Source organism: Ostrinia nubilalis, chromosome 2, assembly GCF_963855985.1.
Source record: "Ostrinia nubilalis chromosome 2, ilOstNubi1.1, whole genome shotgun sequence".
NCBI lineage: Eukaryota > Metazoa > Arthropoda > Insecta > Lepidoptera > Crambidae > Ostrinia > Ostrinia nubilalis.
The window spans coordinates 2,597,463-2,612,735 of NC_087089.1; the positions used below are offsets into that span (position 1 = coordinate 2,597,463).

Sequence of the window (15,273 nt, forward strand, 5' to 3'; positions counted from 1 at the left end):
TACAGTTTATGTAGTAATTTCTTTATTGTTTCATTTAAATCAAAATTATATTTGATTATGATCCCCTGCGCAATGTGCTGACGCTGCAAGTTGAAGTAATCCAGATTCTAGATCATCATCATCATCATTTCAGCCATAGGACGTCCACTGCTGAACATAGGCCTCCCCCAATGCTCTCCATGTTGATCGATTGGTAGCGGCCTGCGTCCAGCGCTTCCCTGCTACCTTTATGATGTCATCGGTCCACCTTGTGAGATTCTAGATGTAACGGAATATTCGCAATAAATTGTTCCGGAAATAGCTCCAAGCTCGAATCTAATCCCTCATTCATCAGAATATTACAATACAAGAAATATCGTCGTCACATTAAAATGTAACGAGTCGGTTAGAACCGATCGTTAGCTACAATACGATGTGATACAGATATCTTAAGCGGATTGCGGGCACAATACAAACGAACTCCTTTTACGGGGGTCCAGTTCATTAGGGCGGGGTCCTGTGATGGGAGCGCTCGCTGACTTGATGAGAGAAAACTTTCTGTAGAATTCATAGTTTGCTAGTTACTTCTTTGAAACTAACTTGACCTTCATGTTGGGTTTTTATTGGCGGTAAATCTGTTAGATCCTGGCTGCACAGGAGTTCCAGTGGTGGGAACGCGAGGTGGGAAAAGTCCCGTTTTGTTACTTCTTTTGGAGATTGCCGCTTTTCGGAAGAAAACTCAATCTAGGGACTATCGTAGGTAGAAAAAGATTTTGGTAAAAAACTGTCATTTTCTGAGGCTCAAAACTATTCTTTACCTCTTGGAAAATATCTCCAAATACCTTCCAATAGTATGTATTTTAAAACATGACCTCATACTAAACATAAAAGCATGAGACTAGAATCAGTAGACGATCTTTATCCGCGCACATAAAATAGTAATTTATTCCATCCAATTTCACCCAAATTTTTCCATAAATCTCAAATTTTACATTCCTAAAGACGCCGGCAATGTTGTCCATTAGAACAATAAAATGGTCACCATCATTAAATGGGGATTATGTGGTATTTTTATGTAAATATTATCAAGAGTGATCGACCTCTTAATCAATGCGATTTAGACGAGAGATCATTAAAAACCAATTAGTGAGCGTGATCTTTCTCGGAGCTTGATCATCGGTAGCCACTTGTTTGTGTCACACGATATTTAGTTAATTAATATTGTGCTTGATGATGAACCGAGAGACATGATTTGCGCTATAAATAAATATTGGCGCTAAAATAATCTTGAAAAACAAGAAAACACGTTTATCATCCACAGCGAGGAAGCTCCTGTATCTCTCACCTGATGGAAAGGGTGATCAGGCCGAAAATAAAAACAAGCTTCACTCAGAATCTTCAACCACAGAGGAACTGGCTATCTTACTTCCGAAACACAACGATGCTGTTAACATTGTGGTCATGGCGACAGACTTAAGTAATTGAGATACAATAAATAGCCGGAGGACAAATAAAAAGCAACACAAAATTGGACATCAAAACGCCATTTAAAAGTAAAACATATTCAGCGTACCCAAATTAAACTTGCCTCAAATCTTCACTGATGAGAAATTAGTTTTGAAATGAGAACATGTCCAACTCATGAATAAGGCATGTTCAGATTAAAACAAAGTCAAAACAAGAGCACTGAAAGGGAAACCGAATAATATCACTATACTACTGTCGTTAGCCGTTCTAAAGGCTTACAACACTCTGCCAATTGAGCGTATGTAGATGGTCAATTTTGCCTAACCTTTTGGCTAATCTATACAAAGCTCGGTGACTACGCGACTTGAATTTGTATTAGAATGTTTATACAAACTTACATTTATTTGCATGTTTATGTGTGGCTTTCATACCTTTATTTTTAACTAGGATTGCCTACGCTACGAGTACGACTTTTTACGTGAGAATTTGTTTTGCAATAAGTCCATAGAAGAAAACCTCTCATTTTACTGAAAGGAAAATGTATCTACCTCCGAAAAGACTTAATTTTATTTTTTGAGTATATTATTTTGACCTTAGTCTGTAAACAATGATTTTGGACTTTGACCTAAATAAGATCCCAAAATATAAGATAAACTTTAGGGTTTTATGTATGTATAAATTTATATTTTATGCATGCATTCTACTTAAACCATCAAGATGGTAAAATATACCGTCATTTCTTCCCGTTTCTTGCGGTATTGTCGTTCGAGGTCAATTTCTTGCGTAGGAGTTGACCCGCTTGACCGAACAAACACTTTCGGGCGTAAGGTCAAAGTTACACTTTTGTCTGCATCTAAAAATAAACGTCTGTCTGTATCACTACTATTAATGTCTAGAACTCTAGGTACATTATAATTGAATTGAACAAATAAAACTGATTTTGCATCTCTTTAGTGGATTAATATCCATATTGACAGCCTCATGGTTGTTCCGCAGTTCCGCACCCAAAAAACTACGGTCGAATCTTGGGAGGAAATATTTTACTCAAGAATGCATACTTGCCTTAAAGTGGAATAGATTTACATCTATTTAGGTATCTAAACTCCGTATAAGTTCCAGTTAGTTTGGGACTAAGTGATGGTAAGGTTTAAAGATAAACTGAGTATGATTTACATTTGAATCGTTCGCACTGATATGTTTCATAAAAAGCATTGGCTTTAGTAAATTATACCATCTGATTGGCAATAAAAAATAAATAAGTATAACATAGTTTCACAACAAACACAATTTCTTAAATTATAAATATTAGTTTTAGACATTAAATTTAATAAGTAAGGCTCATTCCACAACGTCATGAATGTGTAGGGCAAGTTTATTTTAAAAAAATGGTAGGACAATTTATAATCTAAATATCTGTCATCTAACTAAACTACTAAGCCATTAATCTAATGAACTGTCCCATGGTGACGATGACGAACAGACAAAACAAACAAGGGAAGCGACGTAACATCGTTTTGCGCAATCTTCGGACTCATTAACAACGTTAATTGAATAAACGAACGTAGACTAACTCTAGTTTAGGGTTGTCTAAAAGGAGTGGTTAGAGTTGTAAAAGAAGCTTCAATTACGATATTTGTAGGAACTAGAGGACTTTAAAAAAAGGTAAAGAACAATAAGTTAAGCAAATAAAGCAACAGGATCTGAACACAGATTTCAGTTCATTAATGAAAAAGTGCATAATGTCCAATTACATTACGATGCGATTGACATGTTGTCTCCAAAACGGATTAATAACAAGATAGGTATACAGAATAGGTAGGTATACAGATGACACATGTGACACAGAATTCCACCATTACGCTACCGATCTTGCAAATATAACTCTGAGCCTCGAAATTCAATCTCAGAGATAATATAAATGGCTCAAGTGCTGTGGTAGCCCTAGTTTATAAGCCAAAGGACAAGGGAACGTACTGCCGCTCTACGGCTGTTATGCCTTAGATTCCGCGGAGGGACTCAGGACCATGTTCTAAGATACTATCTTGCTTCTGATTTAGTAACGCACAGCATTAGTTTGCGAGTTCATTGTTTCTATGAAGGAAATTTTAGGAATTTAGGGTTAAAACTCAAGAAACTGCGCAGCATAAAAATTAAATAGAGAATTGTAAATAAAAACATTATAAAACTCCTGCACAATTTTATTTGATCACAAAACAAAGATAAGATAGACCAACAAAAAATGGCTGCACGAGCCCAAAAAACTTGGAACGAAGAATGCATCTGCAAATTCTATTGTGAATCACAGCTTCTTATATTTTAAGCACATTATGTTAATGTAAAAAGGTTTTTATATCCGAAAAGTCGATATCATTAATCGACAGACGCTTTTATAGTAGAACTTATAGTACCGCAAGCAATTCTAACTGCTAAGTATGCTATTTTCCACTCTTTTAAGTTAAATTTTCCGTAACGGTATATTTTATACCTCAATGTGAAAATACATGATGATGCCCATTTTTTTATAAAGTAAACAAATAATGTAAGATGATCCAACTTGACTGTGGCAAATTGAATGATTACTTTTGTACTTCTAAAATAATAAACTTCACCCTGTTAGAGAAGAAAAAGTGCGTAATAAAATGCGTAGAGATTGTGAGAAATGCTGTTTTTTCTGGCAACGATAGAATGAAGCAGTAGTAGAACAAATTGGATGAGATTATGTAAATAACTTTTTTCAAATAGCAACTGCTTCGAAATCGCCATAATATATTTAAAACTTTATTTCTCCAATCACACGTGTCCCTAACTTATGTTATGAGAAAATGGTAATATACATCCACTATGCGTATGGTTTTGGTCAGATCTCGTAAATTGCTGGGCATCGCCTCACATACGTTTTCCATCGATTTATGGATGTAGCTGTCAAAACACTGGTTTTTATGAGTAATGGCGCAAACTTAACCACCAATTTGAATATTCTACACATATTTTTGAAGAAAATTATCACATTAATCATAAGGTGTTTGAAATTGTAGATTATGAACGTATGAATGATAAGGAAGATGATTTACACAGACACGTAGAATTCAAAATCGTAAATAATTGTGATGATGGCAGTGAAATTTCTGATCAATATAATAACAAAAGCATTTCAAATGGCACTATTACCAAAACTACAAAAGAATGTCAAGCCATCAATGACGTAAGCGTATATGACAGCAGCTCATAAAATTTGACACCAGGATAGTTACAGCCCACACAATTATTAGTAGTAATGCTATAAGTTACAAACATCGGTCCATGTTAAAAATATAATCGAAGCAAGCCAATCCAAGTTAAGTTAATTGTGACAGAAACGAGCAATTCCCGATAAGATGTAAAAGCTTTTCTGAATGCGTGTGGGCCGATTGAAGTTAAAGTATAGCTGAATACGTCACGTTAGATGGATTTAATGATGTGTCGACGAGGATTTAAACTGATAGTGAATTAGTAACAGATGGAAGGTTAAGTTGTGTTAATATATTGGACTTTAGAAATAATGTAGCAAATGGTTGTGGAGTATCTGCTGCTATCTTTTGATGCAATTCTCGAAGAAAATGAACTTGAAACGAATGAAAAAGAATTAAATGAAAGTATAGTAAATACATAAACATTTGACGCAGATAGGTACTTGTTTAAATAATTACATGCATTACTAAGAATACAGTGGTGCAGAATAATTTCTAGGCCCAGAGGCGTAAGTCGTAAAACATACAGAAATCGAAGAAAAATCTGATAATCCCCAGATTTATGCGTTCAAAATCGTACAACAAACAAAAGAGCGCACAATAAAATTTCAAGCTCGATTAATGAATGGAGTAGGCACAATTAAACTCAAGCGCATAGATTGTATCTCGTAATTTATTGCACAATCTAAGGCCCAATAACTCACCTTATTATTATTCATTGGAGTTGTAAGGAAGCGTGCACTACAACTGGTTCAGTTTCAGTAAGCTCGGAAGATGGTGATACGGAGAATTTGTATGGGCTTTTAGCACAGGATCTAATGGCGATTGAAGGCTCTACAACTTGCAGTAGGCTTAAAATGGCTTGATTGTTTTGATGGAAAATTGGCTAAGGATAAAACGTAGTATCTTATTCGAGAACCTATACGTATCGCATCAGAAATCAGGAACATTTTTCAAAAAATCTTGTAATCTTTAGTTTTTCTTCAGATTTCCCGTTATCTCTGATCGATCTGGGTCGTTGTAGAAATCCTTGGGGGAGACCTTTGTCCCTTTGTCCAGCAGTGGACGTTATTTGACTGAAAGGAACCGTCATTACCTTCAATCAGACTCTACATAATAAGAACTTTGGCAAAATGAACGCATATCTAAACCTACTGATCCTAGCTTCGGTGAACGTGCACCTGCATTGAAACAATGCTTGTGCTTTAATTAATCTCATTTGCATATATCAATACGCCCTTACGAGGAAGTTCTAGGTAACGGACACTTACATACCAAGGGATTCAGAGTAACCTTACAATAGATTATAGCGAGCAGCGATATTTCCTATAATGTATTGAATATGAATAGCTTAACCATCTACAAAGTTATTAATATAACTATTCATAAGAATCACAATGGACTCATAATTATTAAGATCGCAAACCCATTATAATGTGTTTTGGCTGTGTTTTATTGAGCTTAAGATTTTGCCTCGAAAATTGGGTGAAGTTGAGTATGAAGTTTGTAATGAAGAACGAATCAATAATATCTAATGTTGGTTATAATAAAACGTACAAGCGTTTGGAAATGATAAATAAAATCTTTTTGAGCTGAACAAACGTCACATAGTATATGTATACGACTCGCGCGAGATACTGAGTTTCTTTCGCAGCAGCAAAATCAATTTTTTCTTCCATAATACCTATATCAGTTCTATAATCCTCGCTAGACATACGTACAGCTAAATCCTATCACCCATCAATACCTATGCCCCCAACAATACGTTACATCGTACCGGAACCTGCGCGCGCGCCCATTGTCTCAGTGTCCAAACAGACCGGTTCGTATAATGGCAGAATTCGCCGTCCACGCACGCTGCCACGAGCGGCTTTATTGTCCACGTTTATTTATGGTTTTGGTGTTTTATGGCTTTGGAAGATCCAAGTTTGCTAAATGCAACAGTCAAAAGATTTGCAACTTATTTGTGGGAGAACTTTATTTTCCTTATTAATATCGCCATTAACTTAGAAAACAGTATTAAATATACTGAATCATTACCTACTAATGTCTCTAGTAGTCTAGCTAGACTATGCTACATTCGTTGTCAATATCGTTTTCGTGTTCGCTTTGTCCGTAAGTAGAACAGCAGCCGGTAAAGAACGACGCACTGGCAACCGTGATCTAACAAAATCATGTAATCACTGAGCAATTTCATTGATAGACAGGAATTTCCCCAATATATATATAATAATATGCTCTATAACTTTTCCATGTCAATTTTTAAGTTCTAATCCAATTGGTTTAGTTACAATAAACCAAATTAAATATGTCCCATAAACAACAATGTCCCATTACACTTGACTATCCCACCAAATCAGTTGTTCCTCAACCAATAATCGACTCATCCAAACTAATAGAGTCTCGGACTCAAAAGAATTCCGTAAACAGTTTTTAACGAGATAAATTAGCATAATTTCTTTAAATGGCCAACCATTACAGCCCGGCTGGTGGCATTCGGTTATAAATGTCGGTGGCCGACGGTAGGCACTGATTTAATCCCGCCAAATTTTAGTCACAAGCTGGAGGAAAAAGATGGAAAAGATAAAGAAAGGTAAAGATAAGATAGAGAAAATACTAACTTTTGATCCGCTGAAAACAAAGCCCTAAGCTATTGAATAATGTGTCCAAAAAACTGACAACGTGGAAAACCAATCTCTTTTAAATTGCAAACTGTGTGGTGAACCAATAAGCAAGGGAGTTGATAAACTTATTTTTAAATGCAGTATTATACCAAAAACATCAAAAAAGCTCTTAATCGTTTTCATGCAGCTACTACCAGCACGTAATGTGTCTGGTATGACCGCAAGATCACGTGATTTTACTTCCTACGTCCATAAAAATAAAGGGCATAGTCGAATAAATTTTTAACATTTATATCGCTACACGTAGTGTTGCTATAATCGTTGTTATACAACATCTGGTAAGAAAAAAATACATTACACGGAATCAAGTGAACGAAACAGCAACATTGTACTTAATGGCCACACGCAGAAAACCACAAAAATTAAACAGTTTTATAAAGCCAATGCCCAAAGCCAATTACAACAAATACAGAGAATTCACTCAATAACTTTGGTAAGAATAATATTTAAGATTAAAGTTTATGTAAAATCAAAATAGAAGTAAAGCTAGCCTGCAGGTAGATTCATGGAAAACTGGTAATTATGTTCGTTTATGTATTATTAAGATGTGAAGATATCATCAAGATAGACACTGATCCAACAAAAAATTCAAAAGCATACCCAAAGAATGATTAATGGAGGTATAAAAAGGACATAAAAAATTAAAACAAAACCTCGTTACGACCGGCTTAAAGGCTGATTACCGTCACATGCATTTCGATGCACTTCAGACGACGGCGCGCGGGGCAAATCTCCAATCCGGTTAGTATGTGAAGAAGCCAAGAGATTAAGTATTTTGTACCTGTGATAAGCCTCTGACCCTGACTGATATTAATAACTAGTATTTGACTGCAACACCGGTTATGTGGATTTATCTCTTTATTTTGTTGATTGACTTCACAATGTTGGAGAAAATGGTGCTCAGGACAATGTCATCATTATCATCATCATTTCAGCCACAAGACGTCCACAGTAAATCCTCGTTCTTATATTGGGAACTCAAAAATTAAAATATTTTTTTATTATTTACGGGATTGCAACCATGTACCTTTTTATTATATCCTCGGATATTTTGGCACTGTTGCAAGCGGAGTACTCAGTAGCTCCGTTACTCCGTTATTATGGCGCTAATGTTAGTGACCAAAAAGTTTAAAACAATATCTCATTTTAAAAAGTAACGGAGATTTTTAAAGTTTCAAACTGTAGGTAGCAGTGCAGTATGAACTATGAACATACCCTGTGAATTTTATTGCGTGACAGAGTACCGCGTAACCGGTTCTGTACTTGTTGGGAAAAAATATCATAGTTTAATGACAAAAAACAGCCGCGTGATACATACAGGCCACCGCCGCTACATTTAGATGCAATCTGTGACTGGAGGATACTAGGTCTAAGAAAAACCTGGTTGCATGCATTGAATGTATCTAGTGAAATATCTAGATTGGTTTTATAGAGCTTTTTAATTAGCACAAAATTAATGAACATATCGTGGGCTTAAATCCAAAGGGTGGAGTAAAATAAATTATGTTATTAGATAGGAATACCACGCTTAATGATAAACATTTTACAAAAAATAAAGAATCAACGGATATAAGTAATTTTTACACGTTATGTACTACATTATTGTTACCGTTCATACAAAACTTTTTTACCGAATTCATATTAACATTTAGATCTGTGATGCAACCGAGAACAATTCCCAAAACTATAATTTTATTTCTCACGGTCGGCGCCGAGTCATCGAGACTCGGAAGTCGCCTCTATTATCTTCCCTGAAGTAAGTCAAACACAGAAAAAGTGGCGTAACAAGGCAGCTTATGGACTAATGCACTTCTTGCTACCGGACTCCTTTGGAATCATTTTGTTAATGGACAAGTGCGCCGTAAGTGGATATCTAATTGTAGGATTCCCTTTTGTGGGACCGAAATTATTTGAAGTAAAAGTAACATTCAAATTGATTATGAAGTAAAAATCTTGAAGATCCCAGTAGCAATAGATGTCCTACCTGATGTTAATAGTAATATAGATAAAGAGGTATTTATTACCCAGGACAAAAATAGTGACCAATGGAAAAGAAAAAACAATAGTTATCAGAATTCCCAAGAAATTGAACTCATAACAAGACGTGACCTAAAAGCTTAACCCATAACGGGACCAGTCAATAAAAACCTCCAGACGCCTGACACGTACAAATTAAAACAAACAGTCATGTCAGCCGAAAAACTAATGGCGTTTTGCATTCATAAAACAATGACGCAACTGTCCTTGCTACAGATTTGTGTTCTGGCTAAGTTTACGCAACATCGTGTGAACTCGCCGCTATAACCGCACTTACGTCGTCACATTTATTAACTACGTTTAACGCATAAAACGTATGTGCTGTCATGTTTGGTAATACACGTATACGCGTGATGTGTTTTCCATCTACATGGTTTTACTTTTAATGCACAAAAAGTTTTGGCTTTGTTTGTGGCATTATAAGTAGGTATGTACGCCAATCGTCCGAAAATTTAACGCTCTGCTTTATTCAACAACAAAGATGCAGTATGATGAATAAAATAACAAATAGCATCTTTCTCAACATGCTTTTGCATAGCCCTAACAATCAGTATGATAAAACCCATATCAATCTCAATCTAGCAAACTTTAGCCACAATAACCGTTCTACTACCATTTATTGCCGTACATTAGTCATCAGCGAGCACGTTTCATCACAACCCGGTACAAATGTTTTCGTGAGCGACGTGTGCGCAGGTCGCGGGTTCAATCCTGTTCTTTCTTGGAACCCTAAGTTAGAGTCAGCGACAATACTCCACAAAGCAAAGTCTACTTTAAACTACTTTAAATAAAGTTCAAAATCAACAACTGGAGTTTCTGGTATGCTACAGGGCAGTCGGTTCTTGTGTGAAATTGTTTCATTTTTATTGAATTCCATACGAAGTGTAATGACGCTGTGATATTTCGGTAAAATGCCGCCTTTGGCTTTGTTATTTGTTAATTTTTTTCCACGTAAAATAATTACGAATTTTTTTCCTCCACAATTTAAGAATATTTTAAGCATTGCCATATTTGGAATATCCTACACAATAAATAACATAAAATCATGAAATTGACAAAACGAACTTGTTAATAAATCATTTACAATACGACGAGACTAATCATAATAATATTACCATGATTTAAAACGCGGAAGTATGACCAGTAATATTAAGAAGCCTTTAATGCGCTTTCCCGAGTAAGTACGAGGAGTTCGTCAAAGATCTATAGATCCAAATTATTGACTTCTGACTGCGACCATAAACCATGGCACCGAACAATAAAAGCCGAGAACTAAGAAAGAACAGGCCAAAGGTTTAAATAACAGAAACCCATTCAAACCCGACTTTACGACAATTGAATAAGCTCATAACTAAACAGAACACCTAATTAGATCAAAATCTATGGGAAAGTAGAAATTTCTGAAGTTAATAATAAATTGGATATTCATCATCGTTCCCATGATTGTGAAGTTAAACACGTTTTTAACGATGAAAGCTTTGGTTCAGGACATTAATTGGCAGCAGATACTGTATCAGTCATCGTTGTAATTGTTTCCGATTTTGAAGAAGAATACCGTAATGTAACCGTAGTTTTGATTTTGCAAGAGCTTTTGACATTAATCCGTTTTGCAAGACTAGACAACCTAATGAACAGTGATGTTATAGACAGAGTTTAATTTATAGTTCTAGCGCTAAGTCAGTCAGTACCTGTTGTATGAGAGCGGCACGGGAAGCGTGAAATTGACATAATGACATGACAGAGCACACAAATCTGAAAGAAATCTGAAGACTCGTTGACGTTTGACTTCTCAAAAATACCCTAACGTGCCGCACCCATACCTCAGGTACTGACTGAGTTCACCGCTAGGACTGTAGGAAAATACTTAGTGCAAAATTAAAGACTACCATCAATTCCCAGAGTCTCGAATCTCGATAAATTTCTCAAAACGTTCCCGAAGAGATCCATTATCACTTTCTTTTATCTCGGAATCTTTTATGTCCCGTAGGCGGGGTCCTATAGCTTGTCGGGGCCGAGAATTGATTTTGAAAATGCGAAGGCCATTGTCTTGGACACAAAAAGTTTATGAGATATCTGTGGGCCTCTGAACGTTCTATGGACGCGTCGTAATGAAAGGGTGTGCATTAGGGCTGCTATAAAAAGCAGAGGTAAGCTAATATTCTGTGTTTCTTGCATATTAGTGAATTTGTGATCCGTTATATCAACAAACAACGTCGTTTGACGTGTGCTGATCATTAGCTGAAGATGGGTATCGACGCAAAGTGATTTTTTGGCAACATTCTTGGAATTTTATTTGCCGGTGGGATTGGGATTAATAAGAAATTCTAAATAATAATAAGAGTTAGTTTTTGTTCATGAATAAGTTAACACAATTCATTCACAAGACCGTGTCATTTCTCTTCATTTGAAAAATTTAAACAGAAATTATTAATGAAACATAATAAAAATTGACACAGTAAATGAACAACACTGAGCTAAACGATCCTATATTCTCCAATTCCCAGCAAATTCCAACTGATTTTTTTTATCGCGTTCAACTCGGCAACCCTACACGAAAGGTGAACGGGGAAGATCATAATGTTCGAATATTGGTACCTTCGGCGTAATGTGTTCTGAATTTGTATAGATAATGTCTGGCACACGTGCACAAGCGGCCATTGTCGGTGACCCCTCTACAAATTATAATTGTTTACAACGACGAGTCAGTTTAGATTCGCCTATAGAGTTTTAATCCTGTGAGGATGATGCATGACCCTCCTAAATGTACCCTTGTAGATTGGTTTGTAGTTCCAAAGCTTATGAGTCGTTAAATCGTTTAGGTCAATATACGAAATATTGTCTACACGAATAGTGTCATCATCTCGTGTATTAGGGATTACTTTAATGCTTGTTGTATCAACAAGTTCATTAAGACTATATTGTACAAACTTGACCTGTAAAGACTTAAGATCCTTTATCAGTGATTTTTGTTGTATAAACTTCACTAAATGATTTCAACTTAGCAGAGTGCCAGAGATGTTCTCTCCTTATTGTTATCGAATCTTCCTTCTTTAATTTTATAAAATTAAGCAACTATCTTGATACAAATTTTAGCCGCTCTGACTCTAAATAAACATATCGACTGTTCCGATCCCAACGAATGCTTGTTTCGTGACACCATCGCAAACATTCGTAATCGATTTGTTATTCAAAACATTCCGTGTTTATTGCAAATCGATGCTTTCTAACAATAAACGTACTTACAACTCGAGCGCTGGACGTGACGGCCTGTCAAACAAGACGTGCGCAAGCGCAGCTTATTAAACATCTGAATTTTGATCTTATCACCTGGTTTTTAAGACACATTTTGCTTGTCAATGTTAGATTGAACTGTCATAGCTTTTGTTTGTAAGCTAAAGCGCATGGAAGCACAAATACTTAGGATCGAGTGTCTCTATGGAATCTTCAAAGTGAAGTTTATGGGCTTAAAACTCCAAAATACACAATCTTGAATTTGGGAGTCAAAAGTTATATCTCGAATTGATGCAAGCAATCGGAAAAACTGATGATGCAGTATAAAAATTTGTTAGTCCAGCTAATAAAAAATAACCAAGTGGATGACATAAATGATATAACTAATCACGCCATCGAACAGACAGAAAATAAAAAGAAAAAGACCAGTCACGTCAGATCTCCATCTAAGTACATATTGGAAGGTAGATGTCCATTGGTCTAGACGAAACCAATGGCTCTCAACATTTTTAAAGATCAGAGAGATTGCGATCAAAAAGTTATTATTGATCTGCTTGCTCAATCGTTTTATAATCTTTTGCAAAATTGCTCTATAAGATGCCTCAGTTTTTAGCCATCACTGGTTCTCATCCAACAAGAAGTATATTTTATATTTAATTGGATTGTCGAGTGTCTAGTTTCTTGTACAGACTAGTAGGTAAACTCAAGGTAAACATTTTATTTTATTTTTTTATTTTATTTTTTTATTTTATTTTATTTTATTTTATTTTATTTTATTTTATTTTATTTTATTTTATTTTATTTTATTAGGGACAAACAATTGTACAAACATTATTCTATCTAGTGGTTGTAATAAGTTTGATTTTGGGATAAAAAGGTAGAGGCGCCTGTGCTAAAAGTAATCGTTGTCTTTTGATCACAAATCACCAGAAAATGCAGACTTACCCAGAGAATGTCTTTTTACTCCTATTCTTAAAGTCTTGGGGTTATTAAGAATTTGGAAAGACCCTCGACGACTTGGCAAAAGCTTGCTGCTAGCAATAGAACGATTTCAAAATGTAAATGCCAACCCTTGTCTCAGATTTGTTTTTTTCTAGCCCCAAAACAATCCGCCATATGTATCAGATTTGGTTCTTTACTCTACTCTGACAATGTAAACTAGTGCCACTTTGGGAACCGCTAGCTCAGACAGAGTCGGTGAACTATTGTTAATGGAAGTAGGCGGGCGGCCCAGATTCCGGTGACGTCATGCGCGCACGCATCTCGCGGGCCTGTCAAGTGAAATGCATTAGATGATATTTGCTATAGTTTAAAAAGGCTTGAGGAGACCAATTTGGCAGTTCTTGAATGGTTCTTGGACGTTAATGAAAGGTGATATGGTTCAAAATGTTGTAACTTTAACGGTTGCTGTGCCATTGCCAGTTTTATTTGAAATTCACGATAGCAAAGAACGCTTCGAGAGCTGCTTAAAATGATACAGAATGGATGGATTCATATACCTAACATAAAAAAAAAATTTAGATGATCAGTTAGAAAAATAATTCAAATGGACATAACAGCCCTATTGGTGTATAAGTTTGACTGCTTGCCAATAAAAAAGTATGTACCTACCATATTACCATATTTGTCACATAAATCCGTAATTAGATTACTTGAGTGAAACTGAATTTGTGACTACCCTGGAACATTTATTTACAAAGTAAGTCCATCTTTCGCTGCAGAAAGCAGTTTGGCGAATGGCGAGCCAGATCAGGCCCTGCCATATACAGGGTGTGGCCATATACAGGGTGTGTTTAATGAGAGCGAACAAAGGCGCCGCGGACACGATGCGGCTCTTATGGTATTGTTGGCTCCTTAGCTCGGAGGCTCTGACATATTGGAGAAAGGCAATTTTCTTGTATAAACAGGTTATAATCAAGAGTTATTGGGTTCATTATTTCATTGTAGAATCGAATTAGACTATGGTCGGTAATATTCTTCTAAAAGGGGGAAATGCTAGTATTATAGGCCTAGCTCTTAGCTGAGTCAGTGCGAGGTATAGGAGTGGCACGAGAGGGTGTGTTTGAGAAGATGTCAAACCTCATCGAGATGCTTCAGATTTGTATATGGCTTCCGCGTCATAAATGTCAGTGCCGCTCCCAAACCTCAGGCACTAGCTCGGTATGCACTAGAATCACCAGGTCTATAGTAATTATAGACGTAATTTTAGTTAAACCATTAAATTACATTATCAAAGTTTAACTAAGCTCTGATTCAGACAACTAACAGATCTTATCTCTGGTCCATTAACCTTCAAAATGCAAAGTGAACTTTGCGTAACCTCACGTCATTCTGAATAACATGATGCGAATTGAACACACACTCAATTGTCAGTAACGACGTGTGATATGTACATATCACTGCGATAAAAAATGCACAGCTTAATCGAAATTACGAGACTAAAAGAAATTAAAGTAAAAGGTTAATTATTTGTATTATTCTTAATTTTCTCATAAAAATAAATAAAAAATTGAAAATCCAGAAGTAAAAAGCGGTAACTAGAATTTTATGGGCGTTTTGGTCTTATGATAGAACCCTTTAGTGATCTAGTTAAGGTTTAGAGACTAGCTTAGAATATTGGATTACAAAATAATCGTCAGAAAAATATC

The 15,273-nt window shown here is 35.8% G+C and overlaps 1 protein-coding gene across 1 annotated transcript in view; it reads right to left on the reverse strand.

The window, feature by feature from the left end:
- LOC135080058 (neurogenic locus Notch protein) overlaps nucleotides 1–15,273 on the reverse strand; it is a 169,619-nt gene that overhangs the window by 90,194 nt on the left and 64,152 nt on the right. The window lies entirely within an intron of this gene.